Source organism: Triticum aestivum, chromosome 7A (genome assembly GCF_018294505.1).
Source record: "Triticum aestivum cultivar Chinese Spring chromosome 7A, IWGSC CS RefSeq v2.1, whole genome shotgun sequence".
Taxonomy (NCBI): domain Eukaryota; kingdom Viridiplantae; phylum Streptophyta; class Magnoliopsida; order Poales; family Poaceae; genus Triticum; species Triticum aestivum.
This window is the reverse complement of record NC_057812.1, coordinates 102085577-102106232: the sequence shown is the minus strand read 5'-3', so window position 1 is coordinate 102106232 and position 20656 is coordinate 102085577.

Here is a 20656-nt window from a genome sequence, read left to right as displayed (position 1 = left end):
AGGTAGCCGCCATTGCCTCGGTTTTTGCGAAGAAAACCGATCGTTTTTTTTTCGAAAACCTAGATCCGTTTTTTTATTTTCTCTGGTTCGGTTTATTTTTTTCCGGTTTAGTTTATTTAGCGAGCGTTCACTTGTTCGTTTGTTTTAACGAACGCGTTCATCATTTAGATCCAGATAACGAACATTCGTTCGTTAATCTATTCGATGTTTCCTTTTTCTCTGAATAAATCCGCGATTGTTCTCATCGTGATTTCTGATCCGATTTTCGTTTTAGTATAACTTTTCGCTCGTTTATCGGAATCAGGCGATTCAAGCGCCTGTAGTTTCATCTCAAAACCCTCTTTCCGTTTAACCAACTCAAACAAATTTTTGCCTCTGTAAAATTTGACCTAGATCTAGAATAGTAAACAAAGCCTGTTTCTTTTGCCATTTGTCTTTCATTGCTTCGTTCGATTTGGTTCTTTTTGCCAACCGGAGTTCTTAAGTTGAACTTTCTGGTTAGATCTCTTATTTGATTTTTACCTGTGCATTAGTTGAGTACTTACTGTATGCTTGTTTGTTTGCGATAGAGTACCCAGAGTGCGCCGCTTGCTACTTCGAATCTCTAGGTTTTGCGGATCATCAGCAAGGCAAGTAACACTTTGATCATACCTCCTACTACCCAGTTTTTATTGCATTAGATCAACCCTCACACATTGCATGTTTAGGATCTAATTAAATTGTGGGTTTGGGAAGTAGATGAGGTAATGCCTATTACCTGTTCTGTTATCAAACCTTTTGGGAGTTACTTCTACGTTTGCTTATATCGCCATGCTATGCTAGTAGACGTGGATTGGGTGAGTGAAATCCATGACAGATGTGAGTTTGTTAAATGAATGGTTTATCTAAGGTGGCAACCAAACACACATCTGGGTGGATTGAGGCACCTGGGTATTCCAGCGATTGCCTGTTTTCTTTTGGACCGCCACCCAGGCTCAAAGGGATCATGAGATTATTCATACTAGAAACTTCCGTGTGCAACCAAAAGTTACTATGGGCTCTAGCATAGTTTATTAAGTTGTGTGAACTCTTAAAGTGGTAGACTAGCAGATGTAGGGGAAAGTAGGTGTAACGGTCTACCCGATCGTAAGGTGCTAGCGCTTCTGAAAGACTATGTCTCGGTCATCCGTTTCTCAAACACCATGTAGTGCGAGAATCCCAACGGAGGAGATCGAGTCTTGTGGGGAAAAGTGCGCAAACCTCTGCAGAGTGTATAAACTAATCATGGTTAGCCGTGTCCCCGGTTATGGACATCTTGAGTATCTAGTACTTGGATTATCATGTGAATCTCATCATGTTACTCTAATTATTATTTTTGGATTTTAATGATGATGTTTAATTGGGATTGAGAGCATGTCTACACTCTCAATGTTTAACAACTACCATGATAGTTAAATAAAATTTATTCCTTTGCAGTAGGGAAAAATTGGCTTTACGCAAAACTGTAACCATAGAGCTTTCCACCAGCCAAATATGCATATAGTATAGTCTTATTCCTTCATTGCTCTCTATGTGTTACATTGCCAGCATATTCCATGTGCTGACCCGTTTCGGGCTGCAACGTTCATGTCGCAGACTTTTCAAACGACGAGTAAGGTGCCTTTTAGGTCGTGGCTCTATACTTAGTGATGCCGTTGGAGTTGATGGACTCACTTATACTCCAAGCCTTCCGCTGTTATCGTTATTAGATGGCCTTAAGCCATATTTACTGTAATAAGTTCTCTTTTGAGACACTCGATGTAATAAGTGTGTGATTGCTACTCTGTTATAAATCCTTCAAGTACTATGTGATGTCAGCATTATTGATCCAGGGATGACACCTGAGCATAGAGATTGGACCGTTTGAGGTCTGGTCGCTACACTAGTAAACCCTTTGGGTGTTAGTCACAAGGAGATGTGAACTAATGACATAAAGATGTTAACTATTGGTGTTAAATCACATGACGATGTGAACTAGATTATTGACTCTAGTGCAAGTGGGAGACTGAAGGAAATATACCCTAGAGGCAATAATGAAGTTGTTATTTATATTTCCTTATATGATGATAAATGTTTATTATTCATACTAGAATTGTATTAACCGGAAACTTAGTACATGTGTGAATACATAGACAAACAGAGTGTCCCTAGTATGCCTCTACTTGACTAGCTCGTTAATCAAAGATGGTTAAGTTTCCTAGACATGGACATGTGTTGTCATTTGATGAACGGGATCGCATCATTAGAGAATAATGTGATGGACAAGACCCATCTGTTATCTTAGCATAATGATCATTTAGTTTTATTGCTACTGCTTTCTTCAAAACTTATACATGTTCCTCTGACAATGAGATTATGCAACTCCCGAATACCAGAGGAACACCTTGTGTGCTATCAAATGTCACAACATAACTGGGTGATTATAAAGATGCTCTACAGGTGTCTCCAATGGTGTTTGTTGAGTTGGCATAGATCGAGATTAGGATTTGTCACTCTGTGTATCGGAGAGGTATCTCTGGGCCCTCTGGGTAATGCACATCACTCCAAGCCTTGTAAGCTTTGTGACTAATGAGTTAGTTTTAAAGGATGATGCATTACAGAACTAGTAAAGAGACTTGCCGGTAACGAGATTGAACTAGGTATTGAGATACCGACGATCGAATCTCGGGCAAGTAACATACCGATGACAAAGGGAATAACGTATATCATTATGCGGTTTGATCGATTAAGATCTTCGTAGAATATGTTGGATCCAATATGAACATCCAGGTTCCACTATTGGTTATTGACTGGAGATGTGTCTCGGTCATGTCTATGTAGTTCTCGAACCCGTAGGGTCCGCAGGCTTAACGTTCGGTGACGATCAATATTATGATTTTATGTGTTTTGATGTACCGAAGGTAGTTTGGTGTCCCGGATTTAATCACAGACATGAGGAGGAGTCTCGAAATGGTTGAGACATAAATATCGATATATTTGAAGCCTATGTTTGGACATCAGAAAGGTTCCAAGTGAGTTCGGGCATATACCAGAGTACCGGAGGATTATCGAAACCCCCGAGGGAGTATATGGGCCCTAATGGGCTTTAGTGGAGAGAGAGATAGAGGAAACTAGGGCAAGCCGCGCGCCCCTCCCCCTATGGTCCAAATTGGACTAGGAAGGGGGGCAGCGCCCCCCTTTTCTTCCTCCCTCTCCCCCCCTTCCTTCTCTCCTAGTCCAACTATGGAAGAGGAGGGGGGATCCTACTCCCGGAGGGAGTAGGATCCCTCCAGGGCACGCCATAGAGGGCCGACCCTCCCTCCTCCTCCACTCCTTTATTTACGGGGGAGGGGGCACCCCATAGACACACAACTTGATCATTGATCTCTTAGCCGTGTGCGGTGCCCCCTCGACCATAATCCACCTTGGTCATATTGTAGTGGTACTTAGACGAAGCCCTGTTTCGGTAGCATCATCATCACCGTCATCACGCCGTTGTGCTGACGAAGCTCTCCCTCAACACTCTGTTGGATCGTGAGTTCGTGGGACATCACCGAGCCGAACGTGTGTAGATCGCAGAGGTGTCGTACTTTTGGTACTAGGATTGGTCGATCGTGAAGACGTACGACTACATCAATCACATTGTCATAACGCTTCCGCTTACGGTCTACGAGGGTACATGGACAACACTCTTCCCCTCTCATTGCTATGCATCACCATGGTCTTGCATGTGCGTAGGATTTTTTTTGAAATTACTGCATTCCCCAACAATCCGGTGATGAAATGCATGCCAAGTTTATCCCACTTCCATTTGGGTATTGGCATAGGTTGAAGTAATCCTGCTGGCTTCTGATGTTCTGCCTTCACTCTCTGACATACATCACATACTGCTACATATTCGGCAACATCCTCCTTCATTCATGTCCACCAGAAACATTCCTTCAAATCCAAATACGTCTTGGTGTTTCTGGGGTGAATTGAGTACGGTGAGTCATGGGCTTCCTGAAGTATTAACTTCCTAATCTCTGCATTATTGGGCACAAATACACGATCCTAAAACCATAAAGTTTCGTGCTCACCCTCATGAAATCCCTTGGCTTTTCTTTTGCTCATCTTCTCCTTTATCTCAGTGATTTCCTTATCATCCTTCTGAGCTTCTTGAATCTTTCCCAAAAATGTAGACTGAACCTCCATTGTTGCAACAAAACCACTTGGAACTATCTCCAAACGAAGTTCGTTGAGATCGTCAACTAACTCCTGCGGTAATCCTCCGCTTACGAGGGTATTGACATAACTGTTGTGGCTTAAAGCGTCTACTACGACATTAGCCTCTCCTGGATGATAATGCAGCTTCATATCATAATCCTTTATGAGCTCCAACCATCTCCTCTGCCTGAGATTCAACTCATTCTGTGTGAAAATGTACTTGAAACTCTTGTGATCCGTGTACACATCACATTGGTTTCCAATCAGGAAATGTCACTAGGTCTTGAGCGCATGCACTATGGCTGCTAACTCCAAATCATGCATAGCATAATTCAACTCGTGAGGTCGAAGCTATCGTGAGGCATATGAAACAACTCTCCCGTCCTGCATAAGTACACATCCAAGTCCCAAGCGAGAAGCGTCGCAATAAACTTGGAAATCCTGGCGTATATCCAGAAGAATCGGCACTGGGGCTATAACCAAACATTTCTTCAACTCCTGAAAACTGGCCTCACAATCTTCGATCCATTTGAAATTGGTGTCCTTCTTCAACAACTCTATCATGGGTTTCGCAATCTTTTAGAAATTCTCAATGAACCTCCTATAATATCCTGCGAGTCCCAGAAAACTACGGATCTCTCCAACTGAGGTGGGTGCCAACCACTCATTGACATACTGAACCTTGGAAGGGTCTACTGCTATACCTTCTCCTGATATAACATGTCCAAGAAATCCAACTTCCTTCAACCAAAACTCACATTTTTTGAACTTGGCGTACAACTGATGTTCCCTAAGATTCTCGAGAACTAAGCGCAAGTGTTCCTTGTGTTCCCCTTCATTCTTCGAGTACACCAAAATATCATCAATGAACACCCGAACAAACTTATCCAAAAACTCCATGAACACCTTGTTCATCATTCTCATGAAATAGGCAGGGGCGTTAGTCAATCCAAAAGACATGACCGTGTACTCATATAGCCTGTACCTTGTGGTAAAAGTTGTCTTAGGTATATCCTGTTCTCGGATCTTCAACTGGTGTTATCCTGATCATAGATCGATCTTGGAAAATACTTTAGCTCCTTGCAACTTGTCAAACATATCATTGATCATCGGTAGTGGGTACTTGTTCTTGATCGTCACTTTGTTCAAAGCCCGATAATCAACAACCATTCTCAAAGATCCATCCTTCTTCTCAACGAAGAGCACTGGGGCTCCCCACGGTGATGAACTTGGTCGGATATAACCTTTCTCCAATAACTCCTTAATCTGCTTCTTAATTTCCTCCAGATCATTTGCGGGCATCCGATACAGTCTCTTCGATATTGGTCTGGTGCCTGGCAACAACTCTATCAAAAACTATATGTCTTGATCTGGCGGCATGCCTGGTAATTCCTTTGGAAATACATCCGAGTAATCGTTCACAACTGGAACTTCTTCCTGAACAACTCCGGAGAGGGAATTTACTTGGGTCCTCCTTGGCACATGCCTAGACACGTACCTGATCCTTTTCCCTCCGGGGTGGTGAGTAGAATTGACTTACTATCACAATCAATGTTTCCTCCGTACTTCGATAACCAATCCATGCCTAATATTATATCCAATCCTTGTGACTCCAAAATTATTAGGTCTGAGGGAAATATGTGGCTACCAATGGTTAGGGGTAGTCGATCACACCATCTGCTGGCCATATACTCTACTCCTGGCAAGCTTACTAACATGGGTGACCTAAGGGCTAGGGTTGGCAACTTAAAATTGTCCACAAATCCCCTTAATATGTATGAATGCGATGCACCAGTGTCAAAAAGAATGAGAGCAGTAAATGACTTAATAAAAAAACTTACTGATCTCTGCGTTAGGCTGTTCTCAACCTCCTCCATGTTAATGTGGTTCACCTGACCTCTGTTAAAAGGGTTTGGCTTCTTCCCTGAGCTTCCATTGCCATTTCCATTGTTTGCTTCAGGACATTCGGTGGCATAGTGTCCAGTCTTCACGCACTTGAAACAAGTAATGTGACTTAGATCCTTCCTAGCTGGTGTTGCTGGGTTGGAACGGTTCTATCCGTTGCTTCCTCCATTCCCATTCCCATTCTTAGAGCCACTGTGATTATGCGAACTCCCTCCATTATGAGTATGGCCTCCATGGTTATGGGTGTATCCTCCTGAGTTAGGGGTAAAGTGAGGCTTCTGCTGAGCTCCAGAATTGTACTTTCCTTGTCCATACTTCCGTTTGCGACTCTCTATCGGTTGCTGCTTGCCTTCAATCATAAGGGCCATGTCTACCAACTCCTGGTAGTCATTGAATATTGCCACCATCAACTGCATACTCAGCTCATCATTCAGGCCTTCCATAAATTTTTCCTACTTTGCAGCATCTGTGGCCACATCATCTGGGGCATAGCGAGCTAACTTACTGAACTCATCCACGTACTACCCCACAGTACGATTTCCCTAGCGTAAGTTGTGAAACTCATGCTTCTTCATACTCATTGCTCTAGTTGCGACATGGGTGTTGGGGAACGTAGTAATTTCAAAAAAAAAATCCTACGCACACGCAAGATCATGGTGATGCATAGCAACGAGAGGGAGAGTATTGTCCACGTGCCCTCGTAGACCATAAGTGGAAGCGTCATGAGAACACGGTTGATGTAGTCGTACATCTTCACGATCCGACCGATCCAAGTACCGAACGTACGGCACCTTCGAGTTTAGCACACGTTCAGCTCGGTGACGTCCCACGAACTCCGATCCAGCAGAGCTTCGAGGGAGAGTTCCATCCACAACGGCGTGATGATGGTGATGATGATGCTACCGACGCAGGGCTTTGCCTAAGCACCGCTACGATATGATCGAGGTGGATTATGGTGGAGGGGGCACCGCACATGGCTAAAAGATCAACTGATCAACTTGTGTGTCCATGGGGTGCCCCCCTCCCCCGTATATAAAGGAGTGGAGGAGGGGGAGGGCCGGCCCTCTCTATAGCGTGCCCTGGGGAGTCCTACTCCCACCGGGAGTAGGATTTCCCCCTTCCATGTAGTAGGAGTAGGAGAGAAGGAAAGGGAAAAGAGAAGAGAAGGAAGGAGGGGGCGCCGCCCCTCCCCCTAATCCAATTCGGACTAGGCCTTGGGGGGCGCGCAACCTCCCCTCTCTCTTTCCCCTGAAGCCCAATAAGGCACATATACTCCCTGGCGAATTCCCGTAACTCTCCGGTACTTCGATAAATACCCGAACCACTCAGAACATTTCCGATGTCCGAATATAGCCTTCCGATATATCGATCTTTACGTCTCAAACATTTTGAGACTCCTCGTCATGTCCCCGATCTCATCTGGGACTCCGAACAAAATTTGGTCATCAAATCACATAACTCATAATACAAATCGTCACAAAACGTTAAGCGTGCGGACCATACAGGTTCAAGAACTATGTATACATGACCGAGACTCATCTCCGGTCAATAACCAATAGCGGAACCTGGATGCTCATATTGGCTCCTACATATTCTACGAAGATCTTTATCGGTCAAACTGCATAACGGTATATGTTCTTCCCTTTGTCATCGGTATGTTACTTGCCCAAGATTCGATCGTCGGTATCTCAATACCTAGTTCAATCTCGTTACTGGCAAGTGTCTTTACTCATTCCGTAATGCTACATCCCGTAACTAACTCATTAGTCACATTGCTTGCAAGGCTTATAGTGATGTGCATTACTGAGAGGGCCCAGAGATACCTCTCCGACAATCGGAGTGACAAATCCTAATATCGATCCATGCCAACTCAACAAACACCATCGGACACACCTGTAGAGCACCTTTATAATCACCCATTTACGTTGTGACGTTTGGTAGCACACAAAGTGTTCCTCCGATAATCGGGAGTTGCATGATCTCATAGTCATAGGAACATGTATAGTTATGGAGAAAGCAAAAGCAACAAACTAAATGATCATCGTGCTAAGCTAATGGATGGGTCAAGTCAATCACTTCATTCTCTAATGATGTGACCCCGTTAATCAAATGACAACTCATGTCTATGGTTAGGAAACATAACCATCATTGATTCAACGAGCTAGTCAAGTAGAGGCAAACTAGGGACACTCTGTTTGTCTATGTATTCACACATGTACTAAGTTTCCGGTTAATACAGTTCTAGCATGAATAATAAACATTTATCATGATATAAGGAAATAAATCATAACTTTATTATTGCCTCTAGGGCATATTTCCTTCAGTCTCCCACTTGCACTAGAGTCAATAATCTAGTTCACATCTTTATGTGATTAGTTCACATTTCCATGTGACTAATACCCAAAGGGTTTACTAGAGTCAATAATCTAGTTCACATCGCTATGTGATTAACACCCAAAGAGTGATCATGTTTTGCTTGTGCGAGAAGTTTAGCCTGCGGGTCTGCAACATTCAGATCCGTATGTATTTCGCAAATTTCTATGTCTATAATGCTCTGCACGGAGCTACTCTAGCTTGTTGCTCCCACTTTTAATATGTATCTAGATCGAGACTTAGAGTTATCTAGATCGATGTAAAAAGATGGCATCGACGTAACACTTTACGACGAACATTTTATCACCTCCATAATCAAGAAATATTTCTTTAGTCCTCTAAGGATAATTTTGACCGCTGTCCAGTAATCTACTCCTAGATCACTATTGTACTCCCTTTCGAGAAAGATGCTAAGGTTTACAATAGGACTGGTAAACAGCATAGCATAGTTTATAGAACCTATGACTGAGGCATAGGGAATTACTTTTCATTCTCTTTCCATTTTCTGCTGTGGTCGGGTTTTGAGTCTTTACTCAACTTCACACCTTGCAACACAGGCAAGAACTCCTTCTTTGACTGTTCCATTTTGAACTATTTCAAAATCTTGTCAAGGTATGTACTCATTGAAAAAACTTATCAAGCGTCTTGATCTATCTCTATAGATCTTGATGCTCAATGTGTAAGTAGCTTCATCGAAGTCTTTCTTTGAAAAACTCTTTCAAACACTCCTTTATGCTTTCAAGAAAATTCTACATTATTTTCGATCAACAATATGTCATTCACATATACTTATCAGAAATGTTGTAGTGCTCCCACTCACTTTCTTGTAAATACAGGCTTCACCGGAAGTCTGCATAAAACCATCTGCTTTGATCACTTTATCAAAGCATGTATTCCAACTCCGAGATGCTTGCACCCGTCCATAGATGGATTGCTGGAGGTTGCTCACTTTGTTAGCACCTTTAGGATCGGCAAAACCTTCTGGTTGCATTATACACAACTCTTCTTTTAAGAAATCCATGAAGGAATAGAGTTTTGACATCCATTTGCCAGATTTCATAAAATGCGGCAACTGCTAACATGATTCGGACAGACTTTTAAGCAGCGATACGAGTGAGAAAATCTCATCGTAGTCCACACCTTGAACTTGTCGAAAATATTTTGTGACAATTCGAGCTTTGTAGATAGCAACACTACTATTAGCGTCAGCCTTCCTCTTGAAGATCCATTTATTCTTACTGACTCACCGGTCATCGGGCAAGTCAATCAAAGTCCATACTTTGTTCTCACACATGGATCCCATCTCAGATTTCATGGCCTGAAGCCATTTCACGGAATCTGGGCTCATCATCGCTTCCTCATAGTTTGTAGGTTCGTCATGGTCAAGTAACATGACATCCAGAACAGGATTACCGTACCACTCTGGTGCGGATCTTACTCTGGTTGACCTACGAGGTTCGGTAGTAACTTGATCTGAAGTTACATGATCATCATCATTAGCTTCCTCACTAATTGGTGTAGGAGTCACAGGAACAAATTTCTGTAATGAACTACTTTCCCATTAGGGAGAAGGTACAGTTACCTCATCAAGTTCTACATTCCTCCCACTCACTTCTTTCGAGAGAAACTCCTTCTCTAGAAAGGATCCATTCTTAGCAAAGAATGTCTTACCTTCGGATTTGTGGTAGAAGGTGTACCCAACTATCTCCTTTGGGTATCCTATGAAGACACATTTCTTCGATTTGGGTTTGAGCTTATCAGGATGAAACTTTTTCACATAAGCATCGCAACCCCAAACTTTAAGAAATGACAACTTTGGTTTCTTGCCAAACCACAATTCATATGGCGTCGTCTCAAGTGATTTAGATGGTGCCCTATTTAATGTGAATGCAACTGTCTCTAATGCATAACCCCAAAACGATAGTGGTAAATCGGTAAGAGACATCATAGATTACACCATATCTAATAAAGTATGGTTACGATGTTCGGACACACCATTACGCTGTGGTGTTCCAGGTGGCGTGAGTTGCGAAACTATATAGTCCGCATTGTTTCAAATGAAGACCATACTTGTAACTCAAATATTCTCCTCCACGATCAGATTGTAGAAACTTTATTTTCTTGTTACGATGATTTTCCACTTCACTTTGAAATTATTTGAACTTTTCATATGTTTCAGATTTATGTTTCATCAAAAAGATATACCCATATCTTACTCAAATCATCTGTGAAGGTCAGAAAATAACGATACCTGCCGCGAGCCTCAACACTCATCGGACTACATACATCAGTATGTATTATTTCCAACAAGTCTGTTGCTCACTCCATAGTTCCGGAGAATGGAGTCTTAGTCATCTTGCCCATGAGGCACGGTTCACAAGAATCAAGTGATTCATAATCAAGTGATTCCAAAAGCCCATCAACATGGAGTTTCTTCATGCGCTTTACACCAATATGACCCAAACGGCAGTGCCACAAATTAGTTGCACTATCATTATTAACTTTGCATCTTTTGGCTTCAATATTTTGAATATTTGTATCACTATGATCGAGATCCAACAAACCATTTTCATTGGGTGTATAACCATAGAAGGTTTTATTCATGTAAACAGAACAACAATCATTCTCTAACTTAAATGAATCGTATTGCAATAAACATGATCAAATCATATTCATGCTCAAAGCAAACACCAAATAACATTTATTTAGGTTCAACACTAATCCCAAAAGTATAGGCAGTGTGCGATGATGATCATATCATTCTTGGAACCACTTCCAACACACATCGTCACTTCACCCTTAACTAGTCTCTGTTCATTCTACAACCCTCGTTTCAAGTTACTACTCTTAGCAACTGAACTAGTATCAAATACCGAGGGTTGCTATAAACACTAGTAAAGTACACATCAATAACATGTATATCAAATATACCTTTGTTCATTTTGCCATCCTTCTTATCCGCCAAGTATCTAGGGGCAGTTCCACTTCCAGTGACCATTTCGTTTGCAGTAGAAGCACTCAGTTTCAGGCTTGAGTCTAGCATTGGTTTTCTTCACGGGAGTGACAACTTGTTTGTCATTCTTCTTGAAGTTCCCTTTCTATTCTTTTGCCCTTTTTCTTGAAACTAGTGTTCTTGTAAACTATCAACACTTGATGCTCTTTCTTAATTTCTACCTTCGCCAATTTCAACATCGCGAAGAGCTCGGGAATTATTTTCGTCATCCCTTGCGTATTATAGTTCATCATGAAGTTCTAGTAACTTGGTGATAGTGACTAGAGAACTTTGTCAATTACTATCTTATCTGGAAGATTAACTCTCACTTGATTCAACCAATTGTAGTACCCAGACAATCTGAGCACATGCTCACTGGTTGAGCCATTCTCCTCCATTTTGCAGGCAAAGTATTGGCAGAGGTTTCATACCTCTCGACACGGGCATGAGTATGAAATACCAATTTCAACTCTTGGAACATCTTATATGCTCTGTGGCGTTCAAAACATTTTTGAAGTCCCGGTTCTAAGCCGTAAAGTATGGTGCACTAAACTATGAAGTAGTCATCATACCGAGCTTTTGTCAAAACGTTCATAACATCTGTATCTGCTCCTGCAATAGGTCTGTCACCTAGCGGTGCATCAATGACATAATTCTTCTATGCAGCAATGAGGAAAATACTCAGATCAAGGATCCAATCCGCATCATTGCTACTAACATCTTTCAACTTAGTTTTTCTCTAGGAACATATCAAAATAAATGGGGAGCTACATCGCGAGCTATTGATCTACAACATAGTTATGCAAATACTATCAGGACTAAGTTGATGATAAATTAAAGTTCAATTTAATCATATTACTTAAGAAATCCCACCTAGATAGACATCCCTCTGGTCATATAAATCATCACGTGATCCAAATCAACTAAACCATGTCCGATCATCACGTGAGATGGAGTAGTTTTGAATGGTGAACGTCACTATGTTGATCATATCTACTATATGATTCACGCTCGACCTTTTGGTCTCTAGTGTTCCGAGGCCATATCTGCATATGCTAGGCTCATCAAGTTTAACCCGAATATTCTGCGTGTGCAAAACTAGCTTGCACCCGTTGTATGTGAATGTAGAGCTTATCACACCCGATCATCACGTGGTGTCTCGGCACGACGAACTTTCGCAATGGTGCATACTCAGGGAGAACACTTATACCTTGAAATTTAGTGAGAGATCATCTTATAATGCTGCTGTCGATCTAAGCAAAATAAGATGCATAAAAGATAAACATCACATGCAATCATTATAAGTGATATGATATGGCCACCATCATCTTGTGCCTGTGATCTCCATCTCCAAAGCACTGTCATGATCACCATCATCACCGGCTTGACACCTTGATCTCCATCGAAGCATCGTTGTTGTCACGCCAACTATTGCCTCCACGACTATCGCTACCGCTTAGTGATAAAGTAAAGCAATTACATGGCGATTGCATTTCATACAATAAAGCGACAACCATATGGCTCCTGCCAGTTGCTGATAACTGTGTTACAAAACATGATCATCTCATACAATAAAATTTAGCATCATGTCTTGACCACATCACATCACAACATGCCCTGCAAAAACAAGTTAGATGTCCTCTACTTTGTTGTTGCAAGTTTTACGTGGCTACTACGGGCTGAACACGAACCGTTCTTACCTACGCATCAAAACACCACAACGCGGTATAGTGATTGCCTTTTGATCTTCAGAAAGAACCCTATTCATTGAATCCGATTCAACTAAAGCTGGAGAAACAGACACCCACTAGCCACCTGTGTGTGAAGCACGTCGGTAGAACTAGTCTCGCGTAAGCGTACGCGTAATGTCGGTCTGGGCCGCTTCATCCAACAATGCCGCTGAATCAAGAATCAACTAGTGACGGTAAGCAATATGTATATACCCACGCCCACAACTCCTTTGTGTTCTACTCGTGCATATAACATCTATGCATAAACCTGGCACGAATGCCACTGTTGGTGAATGTAGTAATTTCAAAAAAATTCCTACGCACACACAAGATCATGGTGATGCATAGCAACGAGAGGGAGAGTATCGTCCACGTACCCTCGTAGACCGTAAGCGGAAGCATTATGAGAACGCGGTAGATGTAGTCGTATGTCTTCATGGTCCGACCAATCCAAGTACCGAACGTACGACACCTCCAAATTCAGCACACGTTTAGCTCAGTGACGTCCCACGAACTCCGAGGGAGAGTTCCGTTAGCACGACGGCATGATGATGGTGATGATGATGCTATCGACGCAGGGCTTCGCCTAAGCACCGCTACGATATGGCCGAGGTGGATTATGGTGGAGGGGGCACCGCACACGGCTAAAAGATCAACTGATCAACTTGTGTGTCCATGGGGTGCCCCCTCCCCCGTATATAAAGGAGTGGAGGAGGGGGAGGGCCGGCCGCCTATATGGCATGCCCTGGGGAGTCCTACTCCCACCGGGAGTAGGATTCCCCCCTTCCATGTAGTAGGAGTAGGAGAGAAGGAAAGGGAAAAGAGAAGAGAAGGAAGGAGGGGGCGCCACCCCTCCCCCTAGTCCAATTCGGACTAGGCCTGGGGGGCGCAGCCTCCACTCTCTCTTTCCCCTAAAGCCCAATAAGGCCCATATACTCCCCGACGAATTCCTGTAACTCTCCGGTACTCCGATAAATACCCGAACCACTCAGAACCTTTCCGATATCCGAATATAGCCTTCCCATATATCTATATTTATATCTCGAACATTTCGAGACTCCTCGTCATGTCCCTGATCTCATCTGGGACTCCGAATAAACTTCGGTCATCAAATCACATAACTCATAATACAAATCGTTAAAGAACGTTAAGCGTGCGGACCCTACGGGTTCGAGAACTATGTAGACATGACCGAGACTCATCTCCGGTCCATAACCAATAGCCAAACCTGGATGCTCATATTGGATCTTACATATTCTACGAAGATCTTTATTGGTCAAACCGCATAACGGTATACGTTGTTCCCTTTGTCATCGGTATGTTACTTGCCCGAGATTCGATCGTCGGTATCTCAATATCTAATTCAATCTCGTTACCGGCAAGTCTCTTTACTCGTTCCATTATGCCACATCCCGTAACTAACTCATTAGTCACATTGCTTGCAAGGCTTATAGTGATGTGCATTACCGAGACGGCCCAGAGATACCTCTCTGACAATTGGAGTGACAAATCCTAATCTCGATCCATGCCAACTAAATAAACACCATCGTAGACACCTGTAGAGCACCTTTATAATCACCCAGTTGGTAGCACACAAAGTGTTCCTCCGGTATTCGGGAGTTGCATGATCTCATAGTCATAGGAACATGTATAGTTATGGATATAGCAAAAGCAACAAACTAAACGATCATCGTGCTAAGCTAACGGATGGGTCAAGTCAATCACTTCATTCTCTAATGATGTGATCCTGCTAATCAAATGACAACTCATGTCTATGGTTAGGAAACATAACCATCATTGATTCAACGAGCTAGTCAAGTAGAGGCAAACTAGTGACAATATGTTTGTCTATGTATTCACACATGTACTAAGTTTCTGATTAATACAATTCTAGCATGAATAATAAACATTTATCATGATAAAAGGAAATAAATCATAACTTTATTATTGCCTCTAGGGCATGTTTACTTCAATGGGCTGTGCGGAAAGCTTGCTAAAACTGATCCCATGTGACATTTTCTATGGGAAAAGTGGCTATGTAATTCTCCCACTATGAGGTTGCGGTTTCATCCAATTGATGTGCGGCGAAGAGCACCTTCTCCGCATCTGTAAACCTGCGGTGTTCATCTCCCTTCCAATTCCGCGGAGCCAGTCATAAGCAAGAATCGGCTCGGTGCTACTGGAAAACACCGGTGGATTCAACCTCAGAAAACAGGCTAAGTTGTCAACTGGAGGTGGAGGCGGTGGGTTGTTGTTGTCGTTGTTGTTGTTGTGGTTGTTGTCGTTGTTGTTGTTGTGGTTGTTGTTGTTGTCGTTGTTGTTGTTGTGGTTGTTGTTGTTGTTGTTGTTGTTGTTGTTGTTGTTGTTGTTGTTGTCGTCGTCGTCGTCATTGTTGTCGTCATTGTCGTTGTTGTTGTTGTTGCCTTGCTTCTGGACTAGTAGCTGCATCAAGGCATTCTGCTGTTGGATCAACTGAGTGAGCTCCGGTGGGAAGAAAAATCCGGGGTCACGTCTCTGAGGCATCTGATAAGCTTAGAGGGGAGAGATTAGAATAGAGTGGGGTCTAAGGAGAAAATCACTACCCATATGCACATGAGAGAAACACATCCATATCACACCACTCAATTCAAACAAGGGCATACAATCGATCTAACTATCGTTACAAAATACTCGGACTACTACTATATACATGGGGGAATACTATTGATAATACGATGGTCGACTAGAAATTTTGATCGGAGGAAGATTCCATGATATCTGCTCTAGCTTCGTCTTCATAGTCATCATCGCTATCAGGGTCGGAGTCGGTGTCATCGATGATGATGTAATCTTCGGGCTGGTTGCCCTCTCCTGGCGCGGGGTCTCCCATGAATATCCCCAGCTTCTTATTCAGGTCTTCATTCTTCTCCAGTAGCACTGAAATTCCTTCATATCCATCACATGTAGACTTGAGTTCCTCTTCCAGCTCCATATTCCGGGTCATCACCTTCTTCATGTCTATCATGCTGGCGCACATCTGGTTCTCCTGACGACGAATGTGTTGGTTCAACTCTTGGATGTAGGATGCAATGGATTTATCCCTCCTGGTGCAAATCATCTCCCATAGCTCATCTTAGCGTCCACATTCTGGTAGATGGTGTCCTTAAGATCCTTGTGATAAACTTCGACGATGCATCCCATGGTGATGTGAGCTTCCATGCTCTTTCCTAAACTCTAGGTTGGTGGTTCAAGAAAAACACTATGGGCTCCGTAACTAGTGTGGATGTCCTTCCCGGAACATGTACTCGAATCGTCCATCGCTCTTCTTCCGGTAGAGTGGCGGTGTAGGCCCCCGTGAAGCTTGATATTCCGATGTTCAGGTAACTAGTGGCCTCCTTCAAGTGTCGTCCAAAAGGGGTGTCTTCATCCGGTTGAGAAAACTTGTTCCTTGGGTCTGCCATCTATAGAGTAGAAAGTGGAGACGAGTCAGAAATGAGTAGAGAAGAGTGTCATATGGCTCATCTTAGTGGTCGCGTCCTACAGTTAGCGTGTGCTATGATACCATCTTGTAGCGATCTGACCTCAGATGGTCAAATATCTATGTATAAGTGTCATCCCTGGATCGGTAATGCTGACACACACAGTACTCGAGGATTTATAACAGGGTGCAATCACATACTTATTACATCGAATGTCTCAAAAGAGAACTTATTACAATAATATGGCTGAAGGCCATCTAAACAAGATAACTGTGGAAGCTTCGAAGGTAAATGGGTCCATCAACTCCAACTGCATAGCTGAGTGCACGACAATGACCTAGCACACCTTGCTCTTTGTCTGAAAACTCTACAACATAATACGTTGCAGCCTGTGTAGGTCAGCACATGGAATATGCTGGCAAAATAACACTATAGAGCAATGAAGATGTAAAAATTATAACTATATGCATATTTTGCTGGTGGAGGCTCTATGGTTATTTTTGCAGAAAGCTAATTTTTTCCTACAACAAAGGAATATATTTTATTTAACTACAAATTTTGTTAACAAAATTGAGAAGGTTCCTCCAACTCAATCCCAAATTAATAATCATCAACCCAACAAATTAAGTAGAGTGATGAGATCAAATAAATAATTCAAGTACCAGATACTCAAGATGTCCATAACCGGGTACACGGCTAACCATAATTAGAGTAACACTCTACAGAGGTTTGTGCACTTTTCCCCACAAGACTTGATCTCCTCCGTTGGATTTCTTGCACTACATGGTGTTTGAGAAACTGATGACCGAGACACAGTCTTTCAGAAGCATTAACTCTTTACTCTGGGTAAACAGTATGACCTACATCCCCTACATCTGCTAGCCTACCACTGAAAGAGGTCACACAACATACTAAACTATGCTAGAGCCCATAATGGCTTGTGGCTGCACATGGAAGTTTCTAGCATGAACAATCTTATGATCCCTTTGAGCCAGGGTGGCAAACCGTAGGATGATCTCATGAGTACTCCGGATATCCCAGGACAACGCTGGATTGCTCCAGGTGCCCAGACAACCACTGGGTGCTCCAGGGTGCCTCAACCAATCCACCCAGATGTGTATTAAAGTATCCACCTTAAGTTTAACCATTAATAATACTCTCACATATGTCATGGATCACTCAAACCAACCACGTCTACAAGCATGGCATAAGTATAAGCATAATGTAGAAGTAACTCCCAGGGTTTGAAATAAAGACAATAGGTTCTACCTCATCAACTACTTCCCCCACAAGTTATCAAGTCCTAACCATGCAGTGTTTGAGGATTGAAAACTAATGCGTAAAAACTAGGTAATAACGGGGTATGATCAAAGTGTTACTTGCCTTGATCATGATCTGAAAACCCTAGTGACTCGTAGTAGCACGCTTCGCACTCCGGAAACTCTATCGTAAACGAACAACAGCATACATAAGCACTCAAGCATAGGGTGAAAAGGTAAAACTCAAATGAAACGATCCAAATTGAAAGTTCAATTGAAGAGCTTCGATTTGCAAAAAGAATCAATTGAATCTGAGCTACGAAACTCAAACTACGATCAAAAGAATTTTGAATTCAAATCTTCTTGAAACCAAATTTTAAATTGTCAAAACTATGTTCAAGTTGATTATCTGGAAAGAGGAGAACAAGACGAAGATTTTGGCGTTGGTTTCACTAGATTTGTATGAATGAGCAAAAAGTTGCGAGGGTTTGAAGATTAGGGACTAATCTTTGATAAAAGAAATCGCGGATAGGTCCCTGGCCGAAAATAAAAATAAAAAGAAAAAACCTATTGAATGAACGTTCACTAATAGAACCAAATGAACGAACGTGTTCGTTAAAACGAACTAAACAAAGAACGTTCGCTACTTAAAACCGAGAAAACCGAAATAAACCGAGGAAACCCTAAAAAAACAATCTAGGGTTTTACCTAAAAGCCAGCGGGTCGATGGTGGGTTTTTTGGTGAGACGGCAAGGCGGCGGCTCCGGCGGATGGCAGCGCGGCGTTGGGCGGTGGCAGCGGCGAAGTGCGGCGGCAAGGCGGCGGCAGCAGGCGGCGGCGGGCAGCGGCGGCTGCGGCAGTGGGGTGAGGTGAGGAGGAGGGGCGGCAGCGGCTCCGCCTTATAAAGGCCGAGGGGGATGTGGCTTGCGGGAGGGGGCACCAGGGTGGCTCGGGAGTCGTGCCCCGGCCGGACTCGGACGACGGCGGCGACGGGGTCTCTCCCGCGCGGGAGGAAGGCGACGGCGCTACGGGCCGGCCTACTCGGCTGGGCCTTCGGCCCAGTCGGGCGGGAAGTTTTTTTATAAATAAAATTTCACCCGAAAAAATCGTAATAAAATATAAAAAATTCTAAAAATACCAGAAACAATTTTCACCGTCTAAACCTAATATTTAGAACAAAGAGAATATTTTTGTGGCCTAAAAATGCAATTTTAAAAAATGCATATTTTTCTAATTCAAATAGAATAGCAAATAAAATATAAATTTAAATTTAAAATTTCTTTCTAATATTCCTCACTTTTGAAGAAGTCATTTTATCTTCTTTATTTTATTTTGATTATTGGAAATAATTGGAGAGAAAAATATTAAAACCAAATTGATCCTCTTTTCAAATTTGAGAAAATTCAAATATCAAAATATGTGAAACCTCCAACTCTCTCCTTGGGTCCTTGAGTTACTTAAGATTTCTGGGACCACAACCAAAATGCAAATAAAACATGGTATGCATATGATGACCTATGTATAATATCCAAATTGAAAATTGGGATGTTATACATTTGCATATGCGTCCCATCAACTCATGCCTGCTCGCATGACACACGGGTCATGTGGCGGCATGTATATTATTTTTCTATTTGGATGATTAATGTTGCTGCTTTATTGCTTAACTGAAGCATGGCACGTATCCATTGTTGGTCTAACGCTCATGGTTCAAATAAATAATCCGTTTGGGATATTGGTTCCCAATTATTAGTAATCTCCCGTCTGTAATTAGATAAAGATTACATAAAAACTGGTCTCAAATTTGACAAAAAAGTACAATGCCACTTTGTATTGGTGTCCATATGAATAGTGCTAGTGATTTTAGTTGCAAAAATTAGATAGTGCTAGTGATTTTTAGCTGCATCTTTTGAAAAATCTTAGTGTTACAAGGTTGACAAGTGGCAATGTTACTAGATCAACAAATGTCAATCTTTCCAGTTTGACAAATGGCAACTGATGTCTACTACACAACCTTCTTCTTGTAGACGTTGTTGGGCCTCCAAGTGCAGAGGTTTGTAGGACAGTATCAAATTTCCCTCAAGTGGATGACCTAAGGTTTATCAATCCGTAGGAGGCATAGGATGAAGATGATCTCTCTCAAGCAACCCCGCAACCAAATAACAAAGAGTCTCTTGTGTCCCCAACACACCCAATACAATGGTAAATTATATAGGCGCACTAGTTCGGCAAAGAGATGGTGAAACAAGTGGTATATGGATGGTAGATAAAGGTATTTGTAATCTGAAATTATAAAAACTGCTAGGTAACTAATGGTAAAAGTGAGTGTAAACGGTATTGCAATGATAGTAAACAAGGCCTAGGGTGCATACTTTCACTAGTGCAAGCTCCCTCAACAATAATAACATAATTGGATCATATAACTAGCCCTCAACATGCAACAAAGAGTCACTCCAAAGTCACTAATAGCAGAGAACGAACGAAGAGATTATGGTAGGGTATGAAACCACCTCAAAGTTATTCTTTCCAATCAATCCGTTGGGCTATTCATATAAGTGTCCCAAACAGCCCTAGAGTTCGTACTAGAATAACACCTTAAGACACAAATCAACCAAAACCCTAACGTCACCTAGATACTCCAATGTCACCTCAAGTATCTGTGGGTATGATTATACGATATGCATCACACAATCTCAGATTCATCTATTCAACCAACACAAAGGACCTCAAAGAGTG